Source organism: Macrobrachium nipponense, chromosome 1, assembly GCF_015104395.2.
Source record: "Macrobrachium nipponense isolate FS-2020 chromosome 1, ASM1510439v2, whole genome shotgun sequence".
In the NCBI taxonomy this organism is placed as follows: Eukaryota; Metazoa; Arthropoda; class Malacostraca; order Decapoda; family Palaemonidae; genus Macrobrachium; species Macrobrachium nipponense.
This window is the reverse complement of record NC_087200.1, coordinates 165,565,464-165,572,963: the sequence shown is the minus strand read 5'-3', so window position 1 is coordinate 165,572,963 and position 7,500 is coordinate 165,565,464.

Sequence of the window (7,500 nt, the reverse complement as noted above, 5' to 3'; positions counted from 1 at the left end):
GGCAGGAGGATGTATTTCAAAAGTTGACCACCAGTATATCGACTTCTAGTGACTTCTGGGCCGATAATAAAAGTGAGGTTATGGCGTGGGAATGAGGGTGACATATGGAGAAACCCTTTTTCGAAAGGAAAGTAAGAAACAAGCGAGCAATAAAATATTGCCCCCGGGTCGGGAGTAAGGGTGACCTCGCAGGCCATTAAACTCTTCCAACATTGGGGATTTATCCCTGGCGGAGATGTAGCGTCTTTGATGATGGCGAGATTTGAACATTCCTTACGTTTTGATAATTAAAGTCATGAGATGATGGTGATGGTAGTCGTTACTCATATTAAAGGTCATATGATTTTAGAACAAGGTTGGTACAAGGCATAGATAGTACTTTCCCTAAAGAAGCAAGAATTTCTTTTATCAGCTACGCTTGGGCAAATGATGTAAGCGGTAGTGAAGCTTTGAAATGCACTGAATTTCGGCAGTTGTAACACTGATTCCCGAATTTCACGTCCTTCGTGCTTTAACTAAAGCATTTATCGGAAGATTCCGTCTCGTGTAAGGTAAAATTTGGCGTTACAAATTCATGAATTTTGTTTTCTTCCTCACCATCTTAGCTAGGAATCTAGTCATCCCTTGTAGCGATTTTGTTTATGAGTTTATATCTTTCAGTAATAAATGGTTTTATGAAACTTCTCATATTTTATACCATGTTATTGTTGCAGTTGCTGAATGTCATTTCTCATGTACTGCATTTTCCTTTTGTGATAGACAGTTAGACACTGTTTGTGCTGATCCATTTGCTAAACTAGGGTTATGCCTTGCCTTCTCGAAAATCTTGTCGTGGATCCTAGTCTTGCCAGTATGATAGGCCAAGATCAGCAGTTCTGCAAGTATATCACTTTAGCAATCAGTCCTTGGAGTTTTCTTCATGGGAAACTAATTCATAATATTTTTACTATATGTGACTAATATCCTTGTAATATGACAATAGAAGAATGGAAAAAAACTTATCGCGTTTTTCCTATCATTCTTCTAACAATATTATATAATTTTAGTCAGTTTGTTGCGTCTTTCTTTCTTCCAGAGCCGCGTTATTCTCACGTTCTGCGGATAATAATTAGTTATTTTACATTTGACCTTGGTTGATTTATGTTTTTGGAACCGCATTCAGCTTCACTCATTTCAGCCATTTTTTGCCATCGTAAACCAGATTATATTATGTGTAAAGAAAGTTTTACAGCTTTGGGACTTAGGTCAGTCATTAGTTATTCTTGTGCCTCAGTTTATTACGAGGCTCTCTCTCTCTCTCTCTCTCTCTCTCTCTCTCTCTCTCTCTCTGAAGGTTAATCTTGCTGGTCCACAGCAAAAGTCATCCTTACTGGTTCACGAGAGGATGACTGCAACTGATGATACATCTTAGGTTGTACTCAAAGCATCATTCATGATAAGTTGTACCTAAGCTGAGCGAATGATGATTGATGGTAACTAACAGGTAGATATAAGATAATGAAGTGTAAGTTGTGATTATGCAGAAATAATCTTGAAGAATAGCTTACAATACAGACCAGGTGAATTATGGTACACGTGAAAATACTGGACGATTATAGTTGCACAAGGAAGGGAATAAATTCCGAGAATGTTAATGAACAAACGGTAATGGGTCGTGTCCCTCTTTTTTTCAACCCAATTAAATTAGTGAGGACGTGCTATTGTTAACTGTGGTGGAAAACGTGAATTACTTACATGGCCATTAAGATAGCCAGTCGGTCACCATCGTGATTTATAAACAAAATCATGATATTCCAACTGAAGTTTAAGCATCATAGGATTTTACCATATACGAAAGATTCAGTTAGCGACTATGAAGAGGTGGCATCGTGTACTTTCATTGATGTTTTTTATTTCCTGGTAATCATGATTTAGTGAGATACATACACCACTCATAATTCTTTTACGCATCTGAAAAAAGTTTCATTTACAGTACTTGATGAACTTAGTTTATTTACTGAAGATTTTCCCATAATTTTCGTAGATTTGATTAGAATTGGATCCTAAATATAAAATGGAGGTGCTTTAAACTTTTAATAAACGCTCAATTTCCAGTCATGGTAGGCCACATATAAAGAGTGCTAACAAAGAACTAAGGAAGTCCGTTTATATAATCCTTTTTAACTTCTTTTGATATATGTTACACCCTGCTATCCTGGACCTCTCTTATTTGGTTTTAAATGTTATTAGTACGAGAGTGGTCCCTCTTCACTCTTGCTTTGTACTTTTAACGGCACAATTTACTTTATTTATTGCAATACCTTTGTACTTCATCATACGCTTCCTTCTTTGGTAGACGTGTTTGTTAGTGGACACCTACAGTAGTTGCTGAAAATCGTACCCAGCATTTGTTCATTTGTTTATTTGCTTTATTGTTCAGCGCTTATTTTACATATGTGAGCTGTGAGGAACTGCCTCGAGTTTCCATTGACTTTACATTGTAATCGCCATAAATGAATAATAAGTTCTTCTGAACTTTATCAGAAAGGAGGTATACGTAGTTCTGTGGCAGTAAAATTACTTGAAATTTTATAGTGTATGAAAGGTTCAGGTTATCATGTAACATTTGGGTGGAAGAGAGGAATGCAGATATACTGTTACACGACTGTTACGTGATGCGTAGGGTGTTATGTATCTGTGTGTGACATAAGTGGTGTAAATAAGTGATGTGGTCACAGCAGCAGGACGGATGGTGTCGCCAGGAGATCCCAGGGAAAACGGAGTTGTCGGGTTAATAATGAATTCCAAGCAATTATTGATAAAGTCAGGAACAATACGTAGGTTGAATATTTCCAGGTATTCTGAGTTGTTCGAATGCTGTTGATCATTGATCCTGACATTTTTCCAAATGAAGTTCATGATTTATAATAGTTCAAAATCTTGATAACGTGAATAAACCGATAGAAGCTATTGTTAAGGTTAATTTAGGACATTTTAGTATAACGTTGTATAGTCAGCTAGATAAAAACAGTATTATTTTTTAAAAATCCAAACTTATTCTTAAAACTCCATTTACGTATACAGATATGGTATTTTCAGTGTTGGAGATGATATATATTAAACTGATATGCAGCATACATAAGGGCATATAGTATTGCTAACCATTTATATGATTAGATTTGATAATGGATATGTACAGTTACAGAGCAGATTCATTGTCCTGTTTATTATTCCTGAGTTACAGATCCGGTTCTCGAACATTTTGATTTATTTTATATCTGCTCTTTCTACATGATAAGAATATATTTTATATATCCTGAAAATGGAAGTAGACTTTCAGAAAAGACTTTACGCATATATGTACTTTACATGAAGAATTCATCGGAACTGAAGATAGAGAGAGAGAGAGAGAGAGAGAGAGAGAGAGAGAGAGAGAGAGAGAGTTAATAATGGCGAGGAGATATATCGAGATGATAACTGTATCGCAGTGTAGTACAGACAGAATTTAGCTTGAGTTTTTTGGCACATCAAATGGAAATAGTATTGAAAGAGAAGTATGTAACCACTGGCACCACAAGCATTGCAATGAAACACCAGTACGTAATAATATTTAGGGTGACAGAGGGGCATAGCCAAGGAAAACGCCATCATTGCACCCAGTATAAGAAAATGGGTCGCCTGGCAATGCCCGCAGACGAATCTGATGAGCAAGGTTGACATTTGGGCCTTACTGATGAGGTTGCAGTCTTTAGCGCGAGAGAGACTGCTGATTGAAGTCTATACACGCTGGAAGAGGTCATCTCTGAGAATTTCAATAAGCTAAGAAAAAATGGAAGGCTATCGTAAAAAAGACGGGAAGTACGGTTCCATAATCAGAAGGAAAAAAGTATGTCGATAAATTTAGATAAAATAAGAGAATGTTTTAATAATAATTCAACTGACCCAACAGCAAAATTTAGAGTAGAAGAAAACAGTTTCAGCAATTGAATCAGTCAAGATTTTGATTTAAAAAAAAAAAAAAAAAAAAAAAAGTAAAGAATAGAGACCAAAACTAATGGAAAATGCAAAGACCGTAATGGGAAATGTCCCAGAATACGGAGAAAAATATAGAATGTTTGGAATACAATAACGGGTACACTATGAAAGTGATTTTCAGAGGGATGACATATCACATCATGAAATGCGCAAAAAGAGGTTGGGTGGGGGGGGGGGGGGCGGCCTACATGCAGATAAACTGCGTTCACTGGTGTCTGTCACATAACAAGGTACAAATCAATCCGGAATTGTACAGAGAGGCGAGAGTGAGCACAACTGATCACGAGAAGAATGAATTCAATTACTGCCTTTTATAATTCAGTCAGTGCGTAACGGTATAGTGCGGAAACAGCTTTTGAGAGCTGCTTACAGGCAGAAGCATAGATTACGGCACACAAGAAAAAGTATTTCAAGAAAGCCAGGCATTGTAACTGTGAACTGCTAATTGAGAAGAGGGACATCATAAATAAACTAAGATGCAAAGGAAGGTTATAAGAAGCTCTGAAATATTTTTGTATTTTTACTTAGTTTTTATTCATCATATTTTCTTCAAATATTTCGGTTTGAAGATTTTTTAATGATGTGTTTGGTATAAAGAGTTACAGGCTGTTCGTATATTCTTTGGAAATTATTGAAGTTGATTAAGACTATGTATTTTGGGGAGCTGGTGTTATTTTGAGCTTTGACAATTACTTTTATGTATCTATTTTGAAAGTTACAGGTGTCAGTTACCTCATCTGCTTCGTTATTTATTACTACGGTCTATTCCTTTCCAGCTAATACTTAGCTAAATGTCTTCCACAGTGCGAATTGCTGCTGCATTTTTTAGGCAAACTGGCAGAGATTTTAGTTACGAAGTTACGAACGAAATAAATCTTTGCTCTTTCGAGAGAGAGGTGTACGTTAATCACTCTAGAAAAACAAATGAAGGAAAGAATGACTGCTAATTTGACCGTTTTTGGACCATTGAAATCCTGCCCCGAGATCTTTACAAAGTACGATCATTGTTCTCTCAGAAAAGCAAGTCCATTCAAAACATCCGGGACACGAGGAACTACTAAAATATAAACATCCCTTACTCTCATCCTCAATTGATTAGAATCCCGTCACTGGATCTCCTCTATTGTGTTCAAGGCTCCACCACAAAGGAGCATTAGCTCCAAAATACCTCTTTTAAGGAGTGTTACCTGCGTAACAATTTCCTTTGGGAAGAGAGAGGGAGAGAGAAAGAGAGAGAGAGAATCATTTGTAGGATACAAAGTAGGAGAAAGTAAGGATTATCAGTGTCATTTAAAATGGAGAAATTACCTTGTTATTGATACTGATGACTGGTTGAAGCACAGCTGTTAAGCAGTCTCTCTAGTACTGTTGTAACTATAAGACCGGTAAGGGTAACGTTTAGTGTTTTTATTGCGTCTTCTGCCTCATCCTTATCATCGTATTGGATTATTGATAAGGGTAACGATGGAAAGTTATTCGAAAGGATCATAATCATGATTTTATTATTATTATTATTATTATTATTATTATTATTATTATTATTATTATTATTATTAATGGAGAAACAAATCCACAGTTATGTAAATGTACATATATTTAAATTTAAAAACAGCAAGGATAACTATCCTTGCTGTTTTTTAAATTTAAATATATGTACATTTACATAACTGTAGATTTGTTTCTCCATTTGAAGACTCGTGCTACTATGAGGATTTTTTAATTATTATTAATGTTTGGAAGTAATCGTTTATTATAATTCTCCATTTCGTGTACGTGAATGTTGTATCCATCTACCTTGCCTAACTTTGTATGTGGCCTTGAGCTGAATTGAAGAATACTATTATTATTAGTATTATTATTATTATTATTATTGTTGTTGTTGTTGTTGTTGTGTTTAATTCTCTCTCTCTCTCTCTCTCTCTCTCTCTCTCTCTCGCTCCGCAGCGATAGCATTCATACTTTATAGATTATTAGTTCGCATATCGAAAGTTTTCAGAATTTTCAGGAGAGAGAGAGAGAGAGAGAGAGAGAGAGAGAGAGCGAGAGAGAGAAGAGAGAAGAGAGAGAGAGAGAGAGAGAGAGAGAAAGCACAATAATAATAATGATAATATAGTCTTCGTTCCAGTTAGGGCCATAACATAGAGAAACAAGGTAAATGGATGCAAATTTTAGGTACACTAGGTGGAAAGTTACAATAAGCGATTACATCCAAACAATCGTAATCAACCCAGAATATTTGAATTTGTTTTATATATGTGCGAAATATCATTCGATAAAATATGAACACAGTATCACTTCGCAATCACATCGTGGTATATTGTGTGCTTATGTGTGCGCGTGATTGGAACCCGTCTTGGAACTTAGAGAATTTTTATGTTTCCCATTTTCCTAACAGGCGGAATGAGAGGAGAGGAAGGATGGAGTGTATTGGAGGGAAGCACAAGAGAGAGAGAGAGAGAGAGAGAGAGAGAGAACGACAGATGGTGCAAATGAGGGAAACAGGGGACTCTATTATCTCCTCAGTCGCACCGGAAACGACCATTTGACAAAGCCACAACTATGTCGTCGGTGGTAGAACAAGGCGGCCAGCCATGCTAAACAAGCCATTAAGCCGAGGGGGGTCGCGCTCTTTGGTGTGAGGCAGGTCAAATCGGGTCAAATAAGGCTTTACACCCGCATCGCCCTGAGAAGGGACTTTTCCAAAAACAACTTTCAGATGTTATGCCAGGGGTGCCTGTTTGGGTACAAGACGGTCATCATATATTAGGGAAGGCTACGAGAGAGAGTTCGAAGAGATCATGAAATGGGTATGGGCATTTGAAGGTACAAAAGGACCTTGGAGGAAGGAGAAAATATGAACAAATCAGGGAGGTCTCAAAGGAAGGACAAGGGACAGTAATGAGATGGAGATGAGTGCGAATAGATTTTGTGAACAAGACAAAACATCATGAGAGAAGGAGTTCTTTATGTTTGTTTTGTCTTCGGCATAAGTAGTTTTTCTTCTGTGGTTGGAAATGAAGGAGAGAATTTAAGCATTAAGAAGCCTTTTTGAAGAATCTTATTAATGGGTTTCTTTTGGATATTTATGAAGCGTGAACTGTATCACATGTAACTTTAGGGTTACCAACCATAATTTATGTAGTAATTTTAACTGAAAGTTATTGGCCGGAAATGTATTGGTATTCCTTCATTATGTTTTTTTCATTATTTAAAGTTCTCACTGCTCTTAATGATACATAAGAAATCATTATTCACGGTTGTATCGTTGGATTAGTGGGTTGCTCTGCTAGCTCATCTGTTTTCATTCACTGCAATATAATCAGTAAACAAAATTACAATAAATAGTAAAGTAAGGGGCTGCTTTGCCTTACGCCATATGTAAAACTGATATAATATTCTCTGTAAAATTCCTCATCAGGGTATTGCTAGATGATGAATGGCGACTATGAATGATGATGATAGATATAGCGCAAGAGTTTCAGAGCA